The sequence below is a fragment of the Camelus dromedarius genome, chromosome 14 (genome assembly GCF_036321535.1).
Source record: "Camelus dromedarius isolate mCamDro1 chromosome 14, mCamDro1.pat, whole genome shotgun sequence".
Taxonomy (NCBI): Eukaryota; Metazoa; Chordata; class Mammalia; order Artiodactyla; family Camelidae; genus Camelus; species Camelus dromedarius.
This window is the reverse complement of record NC_087449.1, coordinates 51,107,835-51,132,226: the sequence shown is the minus strand read 5'-3', so window position 1 is coordinate 51,132,226 and position 24,392 is coordinate 51,107,835. Positions and strand designations below refer to the sequence as shown.

The 24,392-nt window shown below is 49.2% G+C and overlaps 1 protein-coding gene across 4 annotated transcripts in view; it reads left to right on the top strand.

Moving 5' to 3' along the window:
• Positions 1 to 1,731: 1,731 nt before the first annotated feature.
• The window catches only part of EPB41 (erythrocyte membrane protein band 4.1), a 167,088-nt gene continuing 144,427 nt past the window's right edge, over positions 1,732 to 24,392 (top strand). Inside the window, exon 1 of one of the 4 annotated variants that reach the window (XM_064493856.1) lies at positions 1,732 to 1,884. The gene's annotated coding sequence lies outside the window, so the exon portion shown is untranslated. Of the gene's footprint in view, positions 1,885 to 22,014; positions 22,235 to 22,530; positions 22,552 to 22,923; positions 22,976 to 24,392 lie in introns of those variants that run through there. The other 3 variants (XM_064493847.1, XM_064493849.1, XM_064493848.1) reach the window with 3 other exon arrangements.

The following is a 24,392-nucleotide window of genomic DNA, read 5'->3' as shown; positions in this document are numbered from 1 at the left end:
ACGCGGGGGCGGGGATGGGGGTAGGAGTGGGGGAGGAAACCCCGTTTGCGGAGGCTAATTCAAGACATTCACAGCCTGCTTTCTCTCTTGGGTATATGAATATATGTGGCAGCAATTAAAAAATAATACTCGATCCATTACTGGGTATTTGCATATGTATTTTCACATACTCTGATTTTTGAAACAGCTCTATATGAAGTTGGGGCTCTTATTAATCCGGAGGAAAAGTGATTTGCCCAGAGGTACAAAGCTGGTAAGATGAAGAGCCTAGACTCAATTGCTGCCGAATCCCAAACTCTTAACCACTGGGCGATACCACCTGATGGGCAGGTGAAAATGTGGACAAGTGGAAGGTGTGTCAGTATGCTTGGGAACCTGACTGTGTATGTCAGCTGTGGGGTCCACTGGGCTAGGGACTGAAGGGATCTCAAGTGTCCAGATTTCTGGTTAAAGGAACCAAAGCTTCTGTGGTGCATTGGAGCCTGCCCACCTTTATCTGAAAGCATCCCCCAGATCTAGGGGATCAGTCAGACCCTCCTCTGCTATATTGTGAGCCTCTTGATGGCAAGGACCAGGGCCCTGAAGCCTAAAGCAAGACTTGATTCAGAGGAGGCTTCAGTGAATTTGGGGTGCAAAACATGAATTTATGACCTTGATATAACATTAACATCAATAATACTAACATTGTTTGGATGCTTACCCTGAGACTGGCACTGTTTTTAGTATTTCACATGTATTATGTCATTGAATGACATGCAGCTTATAAGTGGCAGTGTTGGGGACTGAGACCCAGGCAGTCTGATTCCAAAGCCCATCTGATAGGAAGATCACTGAAGTCATAGGAAGTCACTTGTCTTCAGTGGGCTTCAGTCTGCTCCCAAAAGGGATTAGCTCTTCATGGCTCTTCAACCTATAATATCCTAGGATCCTCTGATTCTGTGATTCCTCAACATGGAAAGAGGGATTTAGGTTTGTTCTCTGTGGGCAGAACTCCTAAAGGGCAGATTTGACCTTAATCTTAGGAAGAGCTTTTGAAGTCTCAGGACGTTTTAAAAGGAAGGAGGCCAGCCTGTAAGGTGGTGAGCCTCCTGTCATTGGAGGTATGTGAGCACAGGTCTGAAAATAGGTAGAGAGGAGGGAACTTGGACCAGTTACCATGTAAGCCCCTTCCAGCGCTGATGGGATGGATGATCAGGACGAGGAAAATCTCTGAGAAGCGTGGCAAGATGGGAATGAAGGGAACCAGAACCCACATTTACTGAAGCCACCTACTGTGTGCCAAACCTGTGCTTTGCACTTAACATATATCCCTAACTCTCAGGAAAACAATGTAAAATTCACAGGAAACTCAGATTCAGAGAAGTGACTGGCTCAAGGTCACACAGGTGGGACAGGTCATCCAAGTGTCCTAGTCAGGGTCACTTTCTTCGATCCCCTTCGACCAATTCCCTATTTCCCTTCCTACCCTTAGGGACAGCACCACGTGGCAAATTGCATCATACTTTTGCCATATGACGTCAGGGAACACAACAGCCAATACAGGAGCTTCCTGCTCAACCCTCCCCACACCCAGCGGGTCAACACGCGGCTGCCCTGAACTAGGCGTCGGGTCAGGCGGCACCTGCAGCCCCCGCCCCTTCCCGGTTGCGACGCTCACACTGCCGGACCCTGTTCCCCGCGCCGCCCTTCCGACTGGCAGTTGCCTGCGCCAATCAGAAGGCGCTGCGGGTCGGGGGCGGGGCCTCGCGCCAGAGTTGCCCTGTCAGTGCAGGTGGAGGCCCCCGGCGGGGCAAAGTGGCAGGAACCTCTTAAAGGGCGAGAGCTGCGGAGACCGAGAACGCGGCCAGGCCCGGCCCGGCCAGGTCCCCGCCCCGTCCGGCCCAGGTGAGCCTGGACCGCCTCAGGGGCGACCTCGGGCCCCCGGGAGGCACGGGATAAGAGACAGATGGCCCCACTCCCAAGGGCCCCGGGCTGTCCCGCTGGGTTGGGGGGGAGATCAGGGTCTAAGGATTGGGGTAGGGGTCTCTAGGGGTCCCGAGTCCCAAGTTCCGAATTGGGAGGTCTAGAGGGGCCTGGGCTGTCTCGAAGTTCAGGGTGCGGGGAGGGACAGGGGCGACAGGAAGGGGGTCTGAGAGCTCGCGTCCGGAGCTGGACGCTTGGCACTGGCGGTCCCAGCCGGTCCCGGGCCGGTCTGGAGCGTGGGTCCTGGGTTAGGTGCCGGCGGGTCGGTCTCTGCGGAGTGCTGCAGCCCAGGGCCCCCCGCAACCCCGCCCTATCGGGCCCCGCGTGCTCCTGCGGGGCCAGCCGCAGCGCCGGCCGGAGCAGACGGGAGGGCAGTGCGCAGCGGGAGGGGGCACCCGGGCCTGGGGCCCCGCGCCCCGCTCCGGCACTTACGTAACTGACTTTGAGTTTTCTGACTGAGGGACTCGCGAGCTGGGGCGCCGGCTCTGCCCGCCAGGGTGGCTCTCATGTTGCCGCCCCGGCCGCACACGCTCCCTTCCAGGCTTGGTTTAAGGGACTTCTCTCTGTCCCTGGTCTGCCGGGTCTCTCTGTCGGTCTCTGATTCCTGCTTGCTCTCATCCCCGATTCCCTGTGTCTCTCATCTCGTCTCTGAGTGGCCCAGGCTCTCCGTCTCCCTGTCGTCAGTCTTTCCCTAAGAGTTTTCTCGCCCTTACCTACACTTTCCAGCAGACCCCACCTCTTTGCGGTAGGGTGGGACTTCTCCCCTCCAGCAAACTGGAGGCGGGGACTTGTCCGGACCGACCTCAGCCCTAGCTTGCCCTAGAAGGAGGGAGGGGAGGACTACCCTGGTAGGGGTGGGGGAGATTACTCTGAGGCCCACAGCTTCTCCTGGGAGGGAGTGGCTGAATGTGGCCCCTCGAGTTCCCGGATTAGGGCTGAAGGTAGCCCCCGCTTTGCTTCTGGAACCCTTATCTTCAGGAGGCCTGGGGAGAGTCTGACCCCAGCTGGGGTTTAGGGCAGCTGGGAGTCCTTGTGAGAACTGCCTGGTGTCCGGTCAGGGCAGCTGCTCAGCTACGGAAGTGAAGAGGGAGGGGCCAAGGAGGGGCCAGAGCGCTGGCACAGAGCCCTTGAGGTTTCAGCATGCTCCCCACCTTCACCCCAGTTCCAGGCCTGGGGACTGTTCTTAGCAGGAGGTTGGGGGTGGGGAAGGGATCAACAAGAGGAGGCCAGAGGACTTTTGCATGGGGGGAGGGGGAGAGAGAAGTGACAGAGTCTCAGGTCTAAGGAGCACTGGCTGGGATCCTTCCCTGCCTTTCAGGCCTCTCTGGGTGACAGAGAAACAGACACCTCAGAAATAACTCCTGTACCCTGCTGCTGTTGGGTGCTTGTAAACAAGGTGTCATAGCAGCCATGCGGTGGGAATTGTTAATTCTGACTAGAAATGGGGAGGAGAGACTTTGCAGAGGGGGTGGAAAGTTTGGAAAGGAGAAGATCCTGAGGCTCTAGGGAGCAAAGAAGGGGGACAGAAGGGGTCTTCTGGTTCCCTGTAGGCTTTGCATGCAGCAGAACTAGGTTTGAATCCTAGTCCTGCCACTTCCTTGCTGTGTGACTTTGCATGAGTCGCTTCACTTCTCTGAGCCCTAGGTTCCTCCTTAGTCTGTAACCCAGACATTACATTTGATTAGCAGAATCAAATGAGGCAATGAGTGTGCAGTGACCAGAATGATAGCTGGTGTGGGAACAGGCCAGCAGGGGAGTTTCAAGAAGGGAATGGAGTGGGGATGCCCTGAGGTTTTCTCTATGTACATAAGAGAGTCAGGCAGGGCCTGCCAGGGCCTAGCAATGTGGGATGCGGGTGGAGTGCCTGGGTGTGTGGGTACCACTCAGTGAGGGGAGGAGGACCCACACCTGTTTGTTTCCTGATCAGCCCATCCCTGAACAGGCTGGCCTCCCTTCCGAAGGCCCCAGGTGCCAATAGAAGCTTCCAGGTTGCCCCACTCCCTAAGCCAGTGGGGGTGGGACCCCTGGCAGGGCAAGGCCAGCACCCTCTCTGCAGTGTGGATCCTGGCCCAAAGCCTGGCTGGCTGGGCTGGGCAGGAACATCCCAGCCTGGCTGGGAAGATGCTGACGTTGTACAGGTCTCTGGAGGCCCAGAGCTCTGCTGGCTGGAGTTGGGTGCAGCTGACCGGACCAGAGACAGAGGCTGGCCAGGGTGGGAGAGAGGAAGGGAGATGCAAGGAGAGACCCCTAGAGGGAGAGCCTGAGCAGAGCTGTGGAACCAGCAAGGAATTTCATGAGGTTATTCCCTAAGTCTTCCCTGAGCACCTACTGTGTGCCGCATATGGGTTTGCTAGCCAAAGAGCTGAATAGGATCCCCATGAAGGGCTCACCATAGAGATCATGGTGGCCTGAAATTTCTGGGGCTTCACAGAGTGGATCTTTATGATAGTCCCCTGGGGGGTGGGGCATTCGAGTTTCCCCAGGTCTGATGTTTATTAAAAGGGGCAGGATTGTACTCCCTGGTATTCTGTGGGCAGTTGTCTTCCTCCCTGGATCTCAGTTTTTCTTTCTGTGAAATGCAAAGGGCAGATGAGATCCTAGGGTCTCTAAGCATCTTCCAGCACCCATTACTACAGCCTCCAGGACCTGATTTGGGACTACCCTCATCCTACGTGTGGGGAGGGGAGAGAATGAGGCAAGGGCAAGGTGATTGTGATGAACCCTGAAGTCCTGTTCTTGGCCTGTGTTCTCTAATCATACCTAGAGCTGCAGCCTCTTAAGCACTTGCTGTACACGATGCTCTGTGTCAAGCCTTGAATTTTTTTTTTTATGGAGGTACCAGGGATTGAACCCAGGACCTTGTGCATGCCAAGTGTATGCTCTACCATGGAGCTATACCCACACCTCCTGTACCAAGCCTTTAATATGCAGCACTAACTAATGTAATCCTTACATCCTCATGAGGGAATAGGTGTTATCCCTATTCAGGGAGGAGAATTGACTTCACCAAAGTCACACAGCTAGGAAGTGGCTGGGCTGGGATTGTAACCTACATCTGTCTTACACCAAAGCACAGACTCAACTGAAAGGGGGAGCCTCTACCCAATAGGTTCTGAGGCACCTACATTGCTCAGCCTTGAACTGCAGAACCTGCCTGACCCCTGCTGGGTGAGCTCAGAGCTCTGGGATGTTCAGGCTGGGGAGTTGGGGGACAAGCTATTCAGGAGCCCACTGGGCCCAATGACAGGGGGACAGGAGCAGAGGGAGCACCTTGTGGGTCAGGGCCCCACAGGGAGTTTGCCCAGAGGGCCAGCCCCACCTGACTATGCCGGTGCTAGATCTGGTCACTGAAAGGCAACCCTGGGTACATGGCCAACTTTGGACCTCAGTTTCTTCATCTGTAAAGCATGGGTTTAGAGGGGTGAGTGCAGGCATTCCTTGGTCCGTGGGTTAGTGGCTGAGGTCGGCAAAGGGGTAAAGGGTTTGAGGAGGGGTCGGGTAGCAGTGGGCTGAGCCTTTGGAGGGAGAGTTTGGGTCAGAAACAGCTTGGACCCTGGGCTGTCTGAAAACAACTATTTCGGGTGGAGGTTGGAGAGGTTCAAAGGCTTGTCTGGGGCTGGGCAGCTAGTATTGCAGAGACTGAAGGGAAAAATGGCAGGGAAGCAAGCCCCAGACAACAACATCCAGGCCGATGCCAGCTGAAATTCTGGCTTGACCACTTAACCTGACTTGGAGGTGTGAAGTGAGTGCCCAAGAACACACTGTCCCCATCTGTAAAATGGGAATAGTAATAATCTTGCTGTTGACCACTTCTCGGTTTATTGTGATGGTCAAAGGAGATGAGGCATTCGTGGAATCAAGTGAGAACATGGGTCCAAAGCTGCAGATGTGGCTGTGTGTTTGTGGGGAGGGAGCATTTCTGAGGGCGACTCTGCTGAGATTCTTTACCCTGCGGGTGCCCTGAGAACAGCCCGAAGAATGTCACCACTATTTATTGAGTAATTAGTTACCATGCACCAGGCACAGGTCTCAGAGCTTCATCTCTTATTGTCTCCTTTAATTTCTACCTTGTCAGCTAGGTGGTGGCCTGGCCCATACTAGGTCCCTCTGAAACCCAGCCTACAGCTCCCTGTGATAATAGTGGCTAACGCTTATGAATAGTTCACTGTGCTACTCTGTGCCAAGCATTGTTCAAAGTATTTCAAATGTATTAACTCACTTAATCTTCACAACAACCCTGGAGATGGGTACTAATACTTTCCCCATTTTACAGATGAGTAACTGAGGCACAGAGAAGTTAAGAAATAGGCCCAATGTCACAAAGCTAGTAAGTGATAGAGCCAGGGTATGAACCCAAGTTTTTGTTTTTTTTTTTTTTTGAACCCAAGTTCTTAAGTCTCCTTTTTGAAGCATTCATCACAGTTGTAGTTCAGTTATTAGATTGTCTCCCCACTGAGGAGCAGGGACCAACACCTGGCACACCACAGGTGCTCAGCTAATGTCTGTCCACAGGGATCCTGCTGCCCGCTGTGGGCTGGGCCCTGATGAGCTCAGGGTGGATTATCAGAGTATCAGACTGCTGACTAAGAGGGTGTCTGCCCCAAAGAGCCCCCGAGGCAGAGCGAGGGCAGGGTTTCCCCCTTGCTAGAGAGGGGCCCCAAAGAGCTTGTTTGTTGGCTGTGCTTGTGTCTCACTGCTGTCCTTTGCTTCCATGTGCCACTGCGGCGATGGCTCCACGGCGTCTTCCTGACCGGCTGCGTGACCCTGTGGCTGCTTCTGGGTGAGTACTGGTTTGGCTAAGTAACTGCCACCCAGCTGTACTCTAATGCACATCCTGTGGCTCCGAGGCCACTGGGAGGTGTAAAAGGGGGCTCAGGGGTCAGGGCGGGAGAACTGAGGGAAGACCCTAACTCTGAAGTTAGCTGGCTTCTGTCCCCGATGCCTGACATGCTGATGCGGCGATTTTTTGCTTATGTGATACAGAGCAAAGGTCTCTGGGGCAGACTGGCATGGAGTGGAATCCTTATTCTGCCACGTGCTGCTGGGTGGTTCTTTGTGTCTCAGTTTTGCATCTGTAAAGTGGGAATATTAACACCCACCTGACACAAGTACGTTTGTTCTTTTATTCATGTAAGCCCCATGAAAGCCAGTATTGTTCATCTGTTCACTGCTGTATCCCAGCACCTAGGGTAGAGCGGCACGTAGTAGGTGTGTAATGAATATTTCTGAATGAATGAACATATTCAGTATCACCACACACAGTGTGCCTTGTATTGGATTCAATGGCTAGTGGATATGAAGGCCCAGCATTGGAGGGGCTCAGTGAATTCAGGTCGCCTCTTTGCTTACAGGACTGTGAGTTCCCTGGAGGCCAGGATTCTCTGTTAAGTGCCCTCTGGGTCCTCTGAACTGTGTGGGGCTACGCACCAAGCAGGCATCAATCAGCAGAGAGAGGGGCCTAGGCAGCTAGACTGAGGGCCTCTGCTTAGGCCTGGGGAAGGACGGGCAGAGCCTCTGGGCTTCATCAGGATGGAGAGACAACTGGGGAGGCCTGGGGGTGAAGGTGGGAGGGGTGAGGAGGGACTCTGCCTCCCAGGACTACCACTGTCCTAGCTGTGTGACCTTGGACAAGTCACTAACCTCTCTGAGTCCTGGAGACCTCATCTTCGACATGCATATGACACTTGCCCTATATGGGCATGGGAAGGAGCCAATGAGAAGTGCCGGGCACAGGACCCTGCTTGGTAATTGTTGGTTTCCTCCCAGTCTTGGGCTCACTCTGGGAGGGGACTAAGTAAAATGTTCCTCTTTTTAGCTCCTTTCTCCTACTTTTTTTTTTTTAACACTTTTATTGTGGTATGATTCTTGTACAGTAAATTACACATATTTCAGATATGCAATTTGATGAATTCTGATAGAGGTATACACCAATGAAACCGTTACCACAATCAAGATAGCTAACATTTCTATCACTCCCCCAGAGGTGCACATTTCCAGTTTCCAATTTATCCCTTCCCACCCCTTTACCCACTGGTGACCATAAGTTTATTCTCTATGTCTGTGAGTCTGTTTCTGTTTTGTATCCTTTCTCCTGTATTTAACTTGCCACCTAGGTGGAACTAGAATCCAGGAGTCAGGACCCCTAGACTCCCCAGCAGGCTGGCGAGGGCCCAGGGAGAAGAGTTGGCTCCTGCCCTGAGTGGAATCCCCACCTCTGCCATTTTTTGCTGTATGACTTGGCTCAGTAACCCACCTTATCTGGGCCTCGGTTGCCTCACCTGTAAAATGGGGCTAATAAAGGATACTTCCCTTGAAGTCTTATTCAGCGAGCAAATGAGTGGATTAGGCATCATTGTCATTATTACTATTTGGCTCTGGCTGAGGAGGCTCCAGGGAGGGCCCTGGAGAATTGCATCCCGTCTTGGCCTAGGGATCCTGAGAATCTCTAGTCTTCATATATACTATTGCCATTTATTGGATGTTTCTTATATGCTGGGCTGGTTGTTATATGTTATTTTCAATACATTATCTCATCTAGTCCTCTCAATGACCCAATGAATTAGACATTATGGCCCCTACTTTATGGATGAGGACACTGGTGCTGAGTAAATCAAGAGAGTTACCTAGACTCACATAGTTATTTATGGGTGGAACCAGGGCTCACACCCAAGTCTGCTCACTCCAAGGCCCCCATTCTTAGTGTGAAACTGTCTTATATCCCCCAAGGAGGCAGACGCTGGGTCTAAGTCTTCTCTGTGCATCTCTGTCGACCAGCACAGGATTGGTGGGGGCTGCTGGACTGTTTGCTGAACACATAGATACACACACACACACACACACATAGTACCCCCACCCAGCCTCGTGCTCTAAGAATTTTGAAGAAAGGAGAGAAGAGAAAACAGGAGAAGGCCAGACAGCATAGTTATTGAGAGTCAGACGGACCTGGCTTTGACTCCTAGATTTATGGGTTACTAGTTGTGTGACCTTAGGTAAGACGTTAAACCTCTTAGAGCCTTAGTTTCCTTGTCTGTAAAATGGGGCTAAAAAAAGAACCTCCCTCCCTCCTAGAGTTCTTGTGAGGATTAAATAATGCACGTGAGGCACACGGTGAGTACTCAACGACAGTAATTATTGTTATTATTATAGTTGTAATTATGAGTACATTTTGGGATTACAAAGATATCCCTCTTGAGACAGTGGAGACCAGCTCTGGGAGGAACCTGCTGGGGAGAAGCGGGTAGTAACCAACCTAACAGGTTCGGGTGAAGGGAGGGAGGAGGCCTCTTGGAAATAAGAATTTACCTCCCTTTCCTAGCCATCTGCTTTCACTCATCCCCACCCTGTGCCAGGCCCTGTGCTGGGCATGGGGCGCAGACGTGAACCTGTGTCTTCTCTGTCCCCACCACCTCCTCCCCTGGAAGCTCAGAGCCTGGTCGAGGAGGAGGACACAGAAACTACCACCTCTACCTTTGGTTGATGCACTGAAGTGTGAACTGTGAATATCTCCTCAGGCAGAGACCAGGAGAAAGGGCATTCCTAGTGGAAAGAACTGCTTTGCTAAGGGACAGAGCCATGACCTGCACTTGGGGGCATGCAGTTGGAGAGACAGGCTCAGGGGAGTTAGGGGACCTGACCCAGAAGCCACGGGGAACCATCGGATGTGAAGCAGGGGAATGGCATGGCCGGGCTTGTATTTTGGGAGGATCCCTTGGTGTGGAGGAAGAACAGGCGGGAAGGGGCAGGGGAAACTCTCCAGGTGAGCATTGCTGAGATAAGGGGCCTGGGACTGAGCCATGGGATGGGCAGCAGGGGTGGCTGTAAGCTCTACCCAGGAGGCAGAGCCAGCAGGGTGTGACAAGGGACTGCAGTGGGAAGGCAGGAGGGGAAGGATATGAGAATGAGGTCTTGGGGTCTGTGGATGATGGGGCCTACTGGGATCTCTGGCTGAGGGACACAGCTGGGTTGAGGGGTAAAAGCCACTGCCTGCTCCTTGCCACCTTCTGCCTCAGTTCTCCGAGTCAGCAGCTATGTCTGATCTGGACACTCGGGCAAGGCCTGTGGCCCCCAAGGCCCATGCCCCCTGCTCCTGCTTTGGGGGTCCCTTGTGGTGACCCTGGCAGGTCTGGCAGGGATGAGAGCTCTTTAGGATGGGAACCAGACAGGGGCTGTGTGGTGCAGAGAAGCCTTGGGTCCTAGCCCTACCAGCGTCACCAAAGGTCTCCGTGACCCTGGGAAGTCACTCCCACCCTTGTTCTGTTTTCCTCACCTTGAGAGTGAGAAGAAAACCTGTTTTGCTGGCCTCAAAGATTCAGTGATAAAATACAAATAGAGACAACAAACATCTATTTTTTAAAAAAATATATATATATTTATTGAAGTATAGTCAGTTTACAGTCTTGTGTCAGTTTCTGCTGTACAGCACAATGCTTCAGTCGTACGTGAACATACATATATTTGTTTTCATATTCTTTTTCACCATCAGTTTTACAAGACATTGAATGAACAGTATGAACAGTATGAGCTATACAGTATGAACTTGTTGTTTATCTACTTTATATAAATTAGTTAGTATCTGCAAATTTCAAACTCCCAATTTATCCCTTCCCATCCCTTTTCCCCCCTGGTAACCATACGTTTGTTTTCTATGTCTGTGAGTCTGTTTCTGTTTTGTAAATAGGTTTATTTGTCTTTTTTTTTAAGAGTCCACATATAAGTGATATCATATGGTATTTTTCTTTCTCTTTCTGACTTACTTCACTTAGAATGACAATCTCCAGGTCCATCCATGTTGCTGCAAATGGCGTTATTTTATTTATTTTTTTTTCAGTTTTATTATGGGTAGAATTGTATTAGGTAGAATTGTTAAAATTTGACTGCACATATACAATATATTGTATGTAAATACATATACACAATATACTGCACATAGTTTTAAAAATTTATGTATATGTACTGTCCATTGTTTCTAAGAACGTTTAGAGCTTTAGCTTTTTAAACTTATATAGTTATCAAATGAATAAAGCCAACCACGAAATAAGAATTAATTCAAAAAGATACATACACCCCGGTATTAACAGCAACATTATAATTGCCAAGATATGGAAGCATCCTAAGTGCACATCAATAGATGAATGGATAAAGAAGATGCAGCATATGTATGTAATGGAATACAACTCACTATTTTATTATTTTTTATGGCCGAGTAGTATTCCATTGTATAAATATACCACAACTTCTTTATCCAGTCATCTGTTGATGAACATTTAGGTTGTTTCCATGTCTTGGCTATTGTAAATAGTGCTGTTATGAACATTGGGGTGCATGTATCTTTTTGAATTAAGGTTCCCTCTGGATATATGTCCAGGAGTGGGATTGCTGGATCATATGGTAGGAGACAACAAACATCTATTGAGCACTGACTGTGCACAAGGTTCTGGGGGGCACAAAGATGACTCAGACAGGGTTCCTGCCCCTCAAAAGGCATGAAGCACTTCACAGCAGGCCCAGCTGAGCAGGCAGTTAACTCTTTGTAGGCATGGGGAAAGAGATAGCTAAGCTAGAATTTGAAGGATGAATAAGAGGTCTCTGGGCAGACAGTGGAAGGAACAAATTTCTAGGCCTAAGGAACAGCATGTGTGAAGTCTTGAACCTACATAAGGTGGTCAGGTCTGTAAGTTCATAGTCTGGTATGGCCAGAGCATAAAGGGAGAGGTAGGCAGTGATGGGCGAGGAGGCCAGACAGGGAAGCAGGGTCCAGATCACGAAGGGCTTTGGAGACGTCACTTTGAAGATGGGCACTTGCTGCCCTAACCTTCCTGAACCCTCATAGCTGCCTGCTCCCCTCACTGAGGCCATCAGGCCCTTTCCACCCTGCTCCTTCCCCCTTCTTCCTTCCTTGTTCCTTCTTTCCCCCACTCTAGTCACACCCAGTGGCTGCCTCTCTGAGGAGTCAACAACCTGGGTCCCCTGTCAGCTCTGCCATATAAGTTGTGTGGACTTCAGTCACTTGCCCTCTCTGAACCTCAGTTTCCACCTCAGTGAGATGGGGCAGCAGCTTTCCTCACAGGGAAGTGCGGAGGCTCCAATGAGGTAATCCCCACAAATGGCCCTTGCACAGTGTCTGCATGTAATGGGTGCCCATGAAAAGCAGCTCCACTTAAACCATCATTACTTGGGCTCCTTGGTCTCCCTGGCCCCACCCACTGCTTCCCCTGCCTCTCCTGGCAGCCTGCTCTGGCCAACAAAGGAAGGAAAGGATTAAGAAACAAGCCCAAATCTCCAGAGGGGTCCTGGCTCACCACCAGGCTTGCTCCCTTTTGCCCCTTGTCCCCCTTGGCCTCAGGCCCAAGGACACTCAGTCTTGAGGCCTGGGATCCCCCACAACTCCTCACCCAAAAGGCCCCTCCTGGGCTAGAGGCCAAAGCCAGCAGCAGCCCTGAAAAAGGGACAATTATTTTGAAAATATGTAGTTTTTTTTTCCCTGGAAGCTGATAATCAGGTCCCTTTTTCCCCGTGATTGGGAGAGGAGCAAGTGTGATGTCCTGTACCAGAAGGTCCATAGTCTGAGCAGAACTGGATCCCTGAGCCTCTTGGATTTTACAGCAGAGGCTGGTGACCAAGTCCCTTTTGGTACAGATGCAGGAACCTCAGATCAGAGCAGGTGAGTGATGGTGCAAGGTCATGCAGCAGGAGCGCGATCTCCAGACCCTTTTTGCACTGTCCTGTGAATGGGTGTGATGTGGTCACGTTGGCTATGTGACCTCTCTGAGCTTCAGTTTCTTCTGCTGTAAAATGGGGCTGATTTTACTGTGAGGATTGGCAGTAATGTAGATAAAGCACTTGGTCCAGGGCTCAGCACTGTGAGGTCTCAATGGTAGGTAGCAACTGTTACTGCTGTGGTAACTCCTGCCTCTAAGAACTTTCTTCTGCCCCTGCCTCTTCCCAGTCTAGACACTTGAGTATTTGATAGTTTCTTATTGAACAAATGACACCCAATAAACCAGTTTAAAAGCTAGAGGCTCAGCATATTTTACCCTGCCCCTCACCCCCGCTCCTTTGGCTGGAGCACTCTAGCCTCACCCTCAACCTGATTTTAACCTCTGCCCCCGGCCCATCTCTGCCCTCCTGGAGCCAAGCCTGCACGGTCTCTCTTCCAGGAGCCATGCGAGGACAGAGCTTCCTTTCCACAGACTCCTCTGATCAAATGCCACAGCAAATGCTTTGGAAAAGCAGAGTTGGAAGGGTCCTGCGTTACCCAGGCCTTTGCTGATTTCACAGTGGGGAGAGTTGAGGGCTGAGAGGGCAGAGGGGGACTGTGAGCTCCCCAGGGCTGTCTTCAGGGAGCTGGGACAACACTAAGACTTTTGCAGAGGCTGTGAAATAGGTCTAGAAGGGAAAACTTGGTCCACAGCCCCAAATCTGGTAGAGGAGAAGGACCACCAGAAGCGGGGCTGGAGGGCTGCATCCCCCCCGAGCTCTTCCTGCCCTCTCTGAGCCTGTGTTTCTGGTTTATAAAAGGAAGGGGATAGATTGATGTCAGAGGTTTCTACTAACATTACAGGATTAAAAGAAGGGATTTGGGGGCTGACAGACCTTGGTTTAAATCCCAGCTTCACCATTTACCAGTGGTGGGACCTCTAGTAAGTTGTTTTACCTCAGTGAGCTTTAGTTTTCTCACTTATAAAATGGGAAAATTATTAGCACCTTCTTATAGGTGCTTAAGGGCTAAATCAGATCATTCAGGTAGAGTACTCAGTTCACAGCTGGCACACCGGAATTGTTGTTGTCGTTACTCTATGATTAGCAGAGACAAGAAGTCAGCCAAGGCCAGCTGGGAAGAAGTTCACGGAGAAGGCAGGGCTTGAGAAATGCGCAGGGTTCATCTGTTCATTCATTCACTCAATAAACATGTATTTTGGATTTGGGTCCATTCGGATAGACCAGACACAGAGAAGAGGAGTGGGGAGGCTGGAGAATGCTGGAAGCAAGCAGACCTATTCTAGCTGTGTGATGTGGGATCATCACTTTTCTTCTTTGGCTCTCACTCCCTCATCTGTAAAATGGTGAGAAAAGTGAACATCATCCTTATTACGTCCAGAATTGTCCTAAGATTTAAGAGAGTTCAAGTACATGGTGGGTGATCAGTCTGTCTGACTCCTTTCCTCTCAGCTCTGTTAATGATGGCAAGTGTGCTCTTGGGCAAGTCCATGAATACACCAGGCACACTTCTACCCCAGGGCCTTTGAACTTGCTGGTCCTGCAGTCTGGGACACTCTACCCCTAGATCCTTTCATAACTTGTTCTTTCATCTGCTTAATTTTTGATTGAAATGTCACCTTCTCAGTAAGGCCTTTCCTGACTATCCTGTTAACAGTGTAACCCTACAATACCAACAATCCCTGTCCTCCCTCCTACCTTATTCTTCCCCACAGCACGTATGACTCTTCACCGTACAATATTTTGGGGAATATTTGTTTATTGGTTGTCTCTCCCCACTGGAATATAAGCTCAGTGACAATGGTGATTTTGTCTATTTTGTTCAGTGTCATATCCCCTGTACCTAGAATAAGGTGTGGTTAATAGTAGGTGCTCAGTAATATTTATGGAGTGAATTAATGAATAAATGAAGCGTCTTCTCTCTGGATCTAGCACGGTGCTGAGCACACAGTAGATTCTCAGTAAGAAATTGTATGAGTGGTCATCATTCTCTCCATTTGCCACATAATACTTTGGTTGGGTCAACCCTGAAGCCCTTTTGCTTCTGACATTTTCTGCCAGGGCATCAGTTTCAGTTTGAGTGCCCAAATCTTTTGTTCCTGAGCCTGAGCTATGCAGAATTTCTAGTTGGGGCTGTTTGGCTGTTGGGCCCACAATGGTTATTATGTCATTATTGGTAATTAGCACTTTGGCCCAGAGGATTGAGATTTTGTTTTTCAGCAGAAACCACAGCAGAGAGCTGTGTTAGCCAGAGGGGGCCCAGGCTTGCAATGGCCTCCTCTATAACTCTCCCCTTCCCAGCTATGGGTCCACGGTTTAGGGAGACCAAGACAGAGATGCCAAAAGATAGAGGCACCTGGGTAACCAGCTCAGCTGCACTGGGCTTCCCCAGGCAGGATTCCGCAAAGTTTCTCCCCTACACCCTTGGCTCTCCATGCCTGGCCTGGTATAGAAGGGGCTCCCCACAACCCTGGGGGAGCTAGGTATAGCCTCCAAACTGGGAGCTCACAGGGGCATTTTTCAGCTCACAGGGGCATTTTCTGATGTCCAGGATTCAGGTATTATGAGTGGAGGAAACAACCCTATTAAGACTCAGGAGCCTGGGTTCAAATACCCGCTTAGCTGCTGAGTTGGTGGGTCTCCAGGGCACATTACTACCTCTTGCTGGGCCTCAGCTTTTTCGTCTGTCAAATAGAGATAAGGAGATAAAGACACCTGCTTGGTTTCACTAGGGCAGAGAGGCAGGGCAGTGTAGTAGACAAGGATAGGGTTCTGGAGTCAGACACACTGGGGTTCCCAATTATACCCCTTCCTAGCTGTGTGACATTGGGCAAATTGCTTCACCTCTCTGACTTCAGTTCCCAGAGCTAAAGAATGGGGTTAAAATAGTATCCACCCCATAGGGTTGTTGTAAGGACTAAATAAGAGAGTGTAGGTAAAGTATCTAGGCACACAGAGAGCACGCCATACGCTGGTATTGTTATAATGACCGTCACAGAAATGCAGGCAATCTCTAAACTGCTAGGAGAGTACTAGTTGCCAGGCAGATGTGGGTTTGAGTCCTAACTGACACCTAGCTGGGTGTCTGGGTAAGTTTTTTACTTCTCTGAGACTCTATTTCCTCATCTGTAAAATGGGAATTATAGTCATACCTTCCTCAAGGGGCTGTTGTAAAGGTTCAGTGACATAAGACATTAAAAAGTACTTGGTACAGTGGTTAGCACGTGTCATCTGCATTTTATAGATAAAGAAGAGAGGAGGAGTGACTTGGCTGAACTCATATAGCCTCTCAGTAGTGGAGCTTTGATTTGAACCCAGATCTGCCTACCTCAAAAGCCCACGATCTTTTTACCTCTTCTTGCCAACCCGAATTTGGCATGAGAATGAGGATGGTTGTTCTTAGTGCTGCTGGGCTCATCTCATGCATTCCATGATCCCCAGTGCCTACACACACTAGGTGCTCAATAAGGGTTTGCTGGAAGAAGAAAGGGGGGACCAGTGTGTCCTCAGTTCCAGGGAGGCTTTTGCCTTGAGGTTGACAGCAGAATAAAAATGCAAATAAACAATAAAAATCACACTCAGTGTGGGTGTGGGCTTGTAAGCTGCAGAAACCTTTTGTACCTCCCACATAAATAAGCCTTCTTGCTACCCTCTGTGACATCCTGGGTAGGCACCTCCATTTGACTGGTGAGGAAATGGGAGCCCAGAGAGGGTGTTACTGATGAATGCTTGTGTCCTGCCCCAGATTCACACTGAAGCCTTAACCCCAGTGTGATGGTATTTGGAGATGGGGCCTTTGGGAGGTGGTTAGGGTTACATGAGGTCATGAGGGAGGGGCCTTCATGGTGAGATTAGTGTCCTTAGGAGAAGAAGCACCAGAGAGCTCCCTCCCTCTTTGTCAGTGAGGACCTAAGAAGAGGTGGCTGTCTGCCAGGCAGAAGAGAGCCCTCACCAGAACCTGACCAGCGTGGCCCCTGATCTTGGACTCCCAGCCTCCAGAACTGTGAGGAACTATATTTCTGTTGCTTAAGCCACTCAGGCTGTGGTATTTTGTTAAGGCAGCCCGAGCTGCCTGAGAGAGAGGGTAAGTGACTTGCCCAGAGTCACACAGTGAACTTAGGGCAGAGCTAAGGCTAGAACTTGTTTGTAGTCATTGCTCTTGTTTCCCCATGGAAACACTCGCAGTCACTGGAAGTTTTAGAAATGGAGACTAGCTGAATGCTAGACAGACAGCTCGGGAACTGTCCTGCCACAGTGGCTTTGGAGGATCCTGGGGCAGGTCAAACCTGGCCATTTGTGGGTGCCCAGTCTCCTCCTGCTTCCCCAGAGCTCTGCCTCTGCCTTCTCCCAGGTGAGGGTTGGGCCAGGCTGACTTCAGCAGGTTTAGAAAGAGCTCAGCTAGCTGGTGGCACTGAGCTGGTCCCTGTGTTTCTTGGGAAACCCTCTGGGCCTAGAGGGTTCCCTGCCACAGGGAGAGAGAATTAGTGGGTTAAGCCTGAGTGAGCTGGAGGTTTTGCTGGATCAGGGCCATCAGGCTCACTCCAGCTGGTGAGAGAAGGGGGTTGGGGAGGGTCATGGGAGGTCAGATCTTTGGGTCCCTCCTTGAATGTCCCAGGGCTCCAATCAGAAGCAGCCACGACAGCCTTTCTCTGGGGTCTTGGGATAAATGTTGATGTTGCTCCTTCATATCATATCCAAAGTGCTTTCCTGAGAGTGATGTGAAAGCAGCGTGGAGCAGAGGACAATGGCATCAGACAGACTTAGTAAGCTGTGTGTCATTGGGCAAATCACCTATCGTTTCTAGGCTGTAGTTTCAACTATAATTGAGGCTATTAATACTTTGCAGGGTTGCTATGGAGCTAAATGCATTAATGCATATAAAGTATTCAGTAAGTGCCTGAACATAGTAAATACCTAATAAGTGTAGTTGTCATTATTTTTAATGATAAATTATCTCTAAGGTCCCTTCTGGCTCAGACAGTCCTAGGTTTTATGGCTATATGATTTAGCACAGCCTCCAGCTTTGGAAGGGAAATGTAGCTGGACTTAAAAGAAGGCAGTGAACAGAATCTGCAGCAGGGGTCAGAAAACTTGGGTTCAAGTTTGGGCTCTGCCACCCCTGTGCTATGTGACCTTGGGCAAGTCTTTTCTAGTTTCTGGCAACTTCCCAATATGTTTAAAAGCAGCTTGGGCCTGCTGATCTCTAAGGGCCTATTCAATTTTAACTCCTGTCAATCTAGAGGTCTAAAGGGTACCTTAGTAACTGTCCACTGGCTCCTCTTTTACAATTTCAACTTCCTTCCCTTCTGCCCCTTGTTTCTTGGAGTATCTTCATAGCAGAAAGGACATAACTTGCCAACTCCAATGTATGTATTTTAATCATATTTAGCTTTTTGCTTTTGCTGTGCACAGAGAACTTTTTAAAACAGAGCTTAATGCCATTTTTGTAAGCAAAGTGCATTCTATCAAAGAATGTCAAAATGTGCTCTGTGTTTTCAGATGTGAAAAAAGATTCATTCGAGATACTGTCTTTCACTGCATCTGCTGATTTCTTTCGCTTTTATCTCAAAAATGACCAGCACAGGCAGCCTTGTATGCTATAATTAAAAAAAAAATGCCGCAGTCAGTGCATTAAAAAAATAATCATGGGTATGATTTAAATAAAAGGATATTTGTCAAGTATCATATCAGAGAGAAAAATGGGAAATAACCTAAATGTCCAACATTTAGGTATAATTAAATTATGGTTTATCCACTTGAGGGCACTGTTAGAAATGGCGAGGCAAATGTCATAATACATGGGTAGGAGAAAAAAGTTGGTTCTAAAAGAATATGATCCAAATTTTAAAGAAGCATCAGGTTGAATGATATGCAACTGCTGATATTTGACCACTTTTAGCCTATAAAATTAGCAATTTCATATGACAATTTAACATATATAAACAAAAAACGTATCTGTAAGGCAAGGGACTAGAAGGGATGCCTCCCACCAAAATACTGACTGTGGTTATTTCCGATTGAGGCTTTATGGTGATTACATTTTTTCTCCTTCTTTAACTACATTTTCTGTGAACAATTCAAGGACTGCTACTAAAAATAGTACCCTAGAAAGGCATTCTATTGTATGAACAGCGATTTTTCTGCCCTTTTATAGCTTGTCTGATTTATCATTTGTGTTAAAAAGGTCTAAAATGACTGCAATTATATGACCACAGGCAGAATGGAAAGCTCTCCTCTTCATGTACTTTTGGTACTAGGATTGGTTTTTATTCAGTAGTGGCTATTCAGAACATTTTGCTGGTGGGCCCAGCTTTTCAAAGCCCTCTTCATCTCTTGCCACCCCCCACAACAACAGACAAATATTTTCCATGAGCCCTATCACTGGGGCTTCAGGCCAGCTGTGTCCCTAATCTGCCCACGTCCCAGATTTGGGAATGGTTCAGACTCCAACTGTTCCCCCATCCTACCCGGGCTTTCTTCCAATCTCATCTCTTCCAGGTCATCGGAGGCCCCATCTACCATCCCTGGCCTTCCCCTCTGATCACCACCTGATTTCACCATCTAATTTCACCCTCTTCTGTGCAGCTGGTGTTTGCTTTTTGCTGGAGCTCAGTTTGCAATGGGGAAGGATTAGGTCCCTTTCACGACGCTCTTTTATCTTTTCTTTTTTTTTTTTTCCTCAGTGCCCTTGACCGCTCCAGGGGCTGACAGGCAGCTTGCAGAGCCTGTATTCCCTAGGAAAGAACAGGAGGGGTGGTGGGGGAGGCAGTGGTGGGCTCAGCTGGCAGGCGGATAGAGATGGCCCTTAGAGACCCCATCCTGGGGCTTAGAGCATGGCCACCCAGATGTGAGCGTGGAGCAGCAGGCAGGGAGGGAGCTGAGTTTCTTCCTAGGAAATTAGCTTCAGAGATGGTGCTTGGGACCTTTACCCTGTACTCAATGGCAGCCTCTGCAGGGTGAGCTGGAACCAGATGTCTGGTTTGCAGAGGCCTCTTCTGAGAGGGCAGATGGGGGCATGAATAAGGGTAGTTTCTCTGCCTTCAGATGGGGCATTACTTCCCCCCTCACCCCCACGCCCTACTATGTGTTGGGCCCAGCTATACTCAGGGATCTGGTACTTAGCCTAACAGGTGATGATGTGTACCTAACTAATAACAAAAATCCCTCCTGTGTGGATAGTACTTTACAGTTTACAAAAGCTCTTTCATCTCCAGGCTAAGAATTAAAAGCCAGGACTGGATTTTAAGTCTTTTCTTTAAGATTCTAAAGCCTGTGCCAACAGGTGCATTGTTGCACGGCACTCTGAATTTAAGAGTGGTTTACACCTGCCTTATGTCTAGCTGTTTTCTGCTGGCCTAAGACCCCCACTTTTTTCCAGGGTGACAATTATTAAATACTACACAGTCCAACCAAGCCTCTTTAAATACGATCTGTCATTGCCCACTAGCATTTCATGGCATAGAGAATATTGGTTTTCATGAGTCTGAATTTGCTGGATAACACGGTGGTGGTAGTGGTGACCTGTCTTGTGACTGATCTTCAGGATTTATCCCTCACGGTACCAGATTTTCAGGTCTGATACATGAAGGAAGCCTGTGAGGCACAGAGATGGTAGAGCTAGAGCTCCCGGAACCCGAGGACCTGAGGCAGGGAACCAGAGTATTCAAGAACAGGTGCTTCATCCCTAGTGCACAGAATGCCCTTGGCCAAGTCACCTAACCTTTCTAAGCCTCAGCTTCCTTATATATAACATGGGGATAACTCATTCACTTGTTCAGCAAATATTTACTGAGTGCGCATTGTTCTGGGAGTTGAACAAGAGGACAAAGTCCCTTCCCTCCTGGAGCTTGCATCTAGTGTGTCTAAACTGCACAAATTTATTGAGAGGGACAAATAAATAAATATATGATAGAAAGTCAGGTGAACTGCCATGAAGCAAAATTCAAGCAGGGCAAGGGTATGTAAGTGGAGGCTGTTTTAGATAGGGTCATCAGGTGGTCATCAAGTGTCTCTTAGGATGTTTCAAACAGATAACCATGTAATGTGCTCAGCTTTGTGCTGACAGTTGAGTGCTTACCAAATATATCATTACTATGTCAGTGAGCGCCACACCTCTCAGTCCATATTTTAGTCTCCAAATGCAGTAATAATTAACACTTATGTAGATCTTTCTGTGAGCTAGGCACTGTTCTGAGCCCTTTACATATTTTAACTCATTTAATTTTTACAATAAACTCTTATGAGGTAGGAATTGTTATTATTATTCCCCGTTATGGGTCAGAAACAAGCGCAGAGAAGGCCAAAGGGAGACTGAGAAGTGAACTCAGGTAATCTTTTTCTAGAGGCTGAGATCAGATGTGAGGGGGCTGTGATTAGAAACCAGGAGACAGTCTAGCTGGCACGGCTCCAATGTCAGGTTGCCTGGCTTTGGATCCTGGCAGGTCTAAGTCTCTCTGCTTGGGGTTCTTCATCTCTAAAATGGGAATACCAGAATCTACCTTACCTTATAGGATCCATGCTTAAGACAGCCTTCTTTCTGCTAGTCTGTTCAGAGATCAGCTTGGCAGGGATTATGAAAGTTCAGGGGAGCCTCTAAAACTTCTGAAAGGTATAAAGGCACATCAGGCAATTGTCAGAGCAACCTAAGTTCAGCTGGAGACCAGACCTCCAAAGCTAAGTTTTCATGAATTTGAAGGTGCCACGGCAGAATTAGGAAACCCTTAAATACAGAAGACAGCTGAAGTCTTGACGTGACCACAACACTCAGCTTCTATTTCAGGCCTTACGCAGCTGCCAGGAGAGGTAAAATCTCATCAAATGTCAGGGTTGGAATGGTGCCTAGAGGCGGTCAAGTTAGTAGATGGGGAAACGGAGGTCCAAGAAAGCTGAGTGACTTACCCAAGGTCACTAGGTGCATTGGGGACATTCATTGGGGGTAGCTTGGCAGCAGCTTCCAAATCTCAGCTTCTTACCTGGCCCTCTTCGGGGAAGAAAGGGTGTCACCTTCGTTCAGGGTACTAGCTACCATGTTCCCCACGTGGGTGCCGCAGGGGCCAGGAACACCTAAGACTCCAGAGTGGGTTCGACCTGCGCGTGCGCACACCCGGCCAGCCCCTTGCCTTTTCCCCTCTTTTTCCTTCCCCTCCCCTCCCTTCACCGGCCTAGGGGAGTGGGGGAAACGAGAGGAGCCGGAACTTGGCCTCAGCCAATGGGCTCTCGGGCCGCGGGCCCGGCCCCCTCCTTCCCTCCGGCGCCGTCCAATAGAAATTTACTACAATGTTGTGGCGAATAGAGGGGGAGGGGCGCGCGCGGGCGGGCTGGCTGCGGGCCGGGCCGGCCTCGCCTCGCGGTGGGAAGGCGGGAGGGCGCGCGCCGGGGCTGCCTGCTCGCTCGCTCGCTTGCTCGCTCCCTCCCTCCGCCGGTGGGTTAGTCAGTCAGTCCGCCAGCAGCCGGCGGGCCCGCGAGCCGCAGAGGGCCGAGCCTCGGACGCCGGCGTCTCCTCCTGCCATTGTTCGTCCGGCGGCTGCAGCGGCGGGCGCGGAAGCCCGGGCCACCGGTGAGGCGAGGCGGCGGCGGCGCGCGAGCGGGGCGGGGTAGGGGTGCGCGGAGCTGTCCCCGAGGGGACGGTCCTGGCGGCCGCGGCGCCGCCGCAGCCTCTTTGTCTCCAGCCTCCCGCAGGCCCGGGCCGGGGGCGCGGGCTCCACGGCCTCTGCACGCCCTCCGCACGCCGGCGGCCGAGGGGCTGGAGCCGAGACGTGGCCGTCCTGAGGGGGAAGAGGCGCGGGTGGCGTTGGTGGAGCGTTTAAAAGTTAGGCTGGGGTGCATTTTTGACGAGGGGAGGTCGGTACCGTCTGCTGTGTCAATCGTTGTACGGTGAGCAGGAGCCCTGGAAGGAGACCAGAGGGGGGCGAGTTGCAGGTTTCGGGTGGTGAAGGTGTGGGGTGCCGCCGCAGAGCGGTTTCTTGGTGACGAGGTAGCTGGGCCGTCTGGAGAAGTCAGGCGCAATCTGAGGGCTGGAGGGAGCCCTGGAAGGACTTTAAGGCCTTCCCGCCCTAGACACTTGCATCATTAAGACAAAATCCCCCAAACCCGAGGGCTCCGTGCTTTCCCGCTGAGTCTTCCGAGGTCCCAGGTACCAAAGGGTTAAATCGATTCTCTCAGCGTCGTGACCTCTTTTTTCAGTTCGCGCATCTGTCGGCTTGGACGTATTTCCTCTTGCTTGCTAGGCTGCCTTTACCTGCGGACAGGCTGCATCTCGGCTCGCCCTCCGAGATTCATCCCTGGGCTGTTATTCCTGGTAGGGGTTTGCCAAAACAGATTTATTCTTCCCAGGAACGGGCATTCTCTTGAAAGAGAAAGTGATCTCACGTGAAACAAATTGCTGACGGATTGGTTTCTGGCCACATGATAGCGACTGTCATCCTGTTGTTTCTCTTAACTGTACCCTACCATAAATGACTAGTCTGTGGAGACTTGTCGTCTTTTGGCGTGCATTGCTGATTAGGAGTTAGTTTTTTTTCTTTTCTTTTTTTAAGAGATGCTGAGCTTTTTTTTTTAGTAGTCTGGGTGATTTCACAGCTGCTATTCTGTTCTTTCTGTTTTTAGGGAAAATTGCAAGAAATGGTTATGTCTTGTGTCTTGGATATTATTATAGTGAATTTATACTCTCTTGAGGAGTATCTCTTGAGGTACTCAATGCTGTTGCTCATTACTTTTTTCTATATTCTCAGTCCTGGCAAAATGTGTAGTTGGTTTGACTCTTAATCAAATATATATATATATATATATATATATATATATATATATATATATATATATATATATATATTTGCTGTGTATATATATACATATATATACACATATATATGCTATGTATAATGTATATCTTTATATAATTCTTCTCATCCCAATTTTGTTGTGTAGCATTAACTCTCACTTTTTATGAAAACTTGATGTACTCTTCATTTTCCTTTTCTTTAAGTTTGGAAACCTAAGCTCTTTGCTAGCTGACCCATTTTGATTTTATGAAATAGTTTCTTGGGGTATCATTAATATAATCCATGTGGAGTACATAGCAGAATATATGGCACACAAGAAGCACTCAATAAATGACAGATTGAAAAATGGATATAATGACTGAACATCAGATTGCCTTGGAATAAAGGTGCTAATTCAGAGTGCTTTCTACAGGAAGGTTATAATTAAGGTAAAAGAGATGTTTCTTACACCCCTGGGGAAACTGAAGTTTGATGTATCTTTGCCGCAACTAAATGTGAACTTACCTGCAGACCCAAGCTCAGCATGTTAACCTTCTGATTCCTCTTTCTTCTAGTAACAGAACTACACTTTTCCCCCTTGTATAATTGAATTCAGACTTAGAAATAAATGTTTTCAATCTTTAGGCCTCATGGAAATTCTCCCAACATTTCTATCAATGTTTTGTAACCAAATGTTTTATAGGTATGTCCTTGCACAGTATGGCCCCAACCTACGTTTCCACCTTTATTCTCCTTATTACTTGTATTTTCCATGCAAAAAGAACTGCTCAGTAATAACCCATGCTTTCTGTACCTTTGGCCATGTGGTTCTATCTATGCTTGTCATATATATTCCTTCTGACTGTTTTCAGTTCTCTTAAAAATGTTCCATATTAGTAATCTGAAGTGTGGGGAAAGTTCCTTATGTGAAAGGAACTTGATGGAATTTTTTGTTTT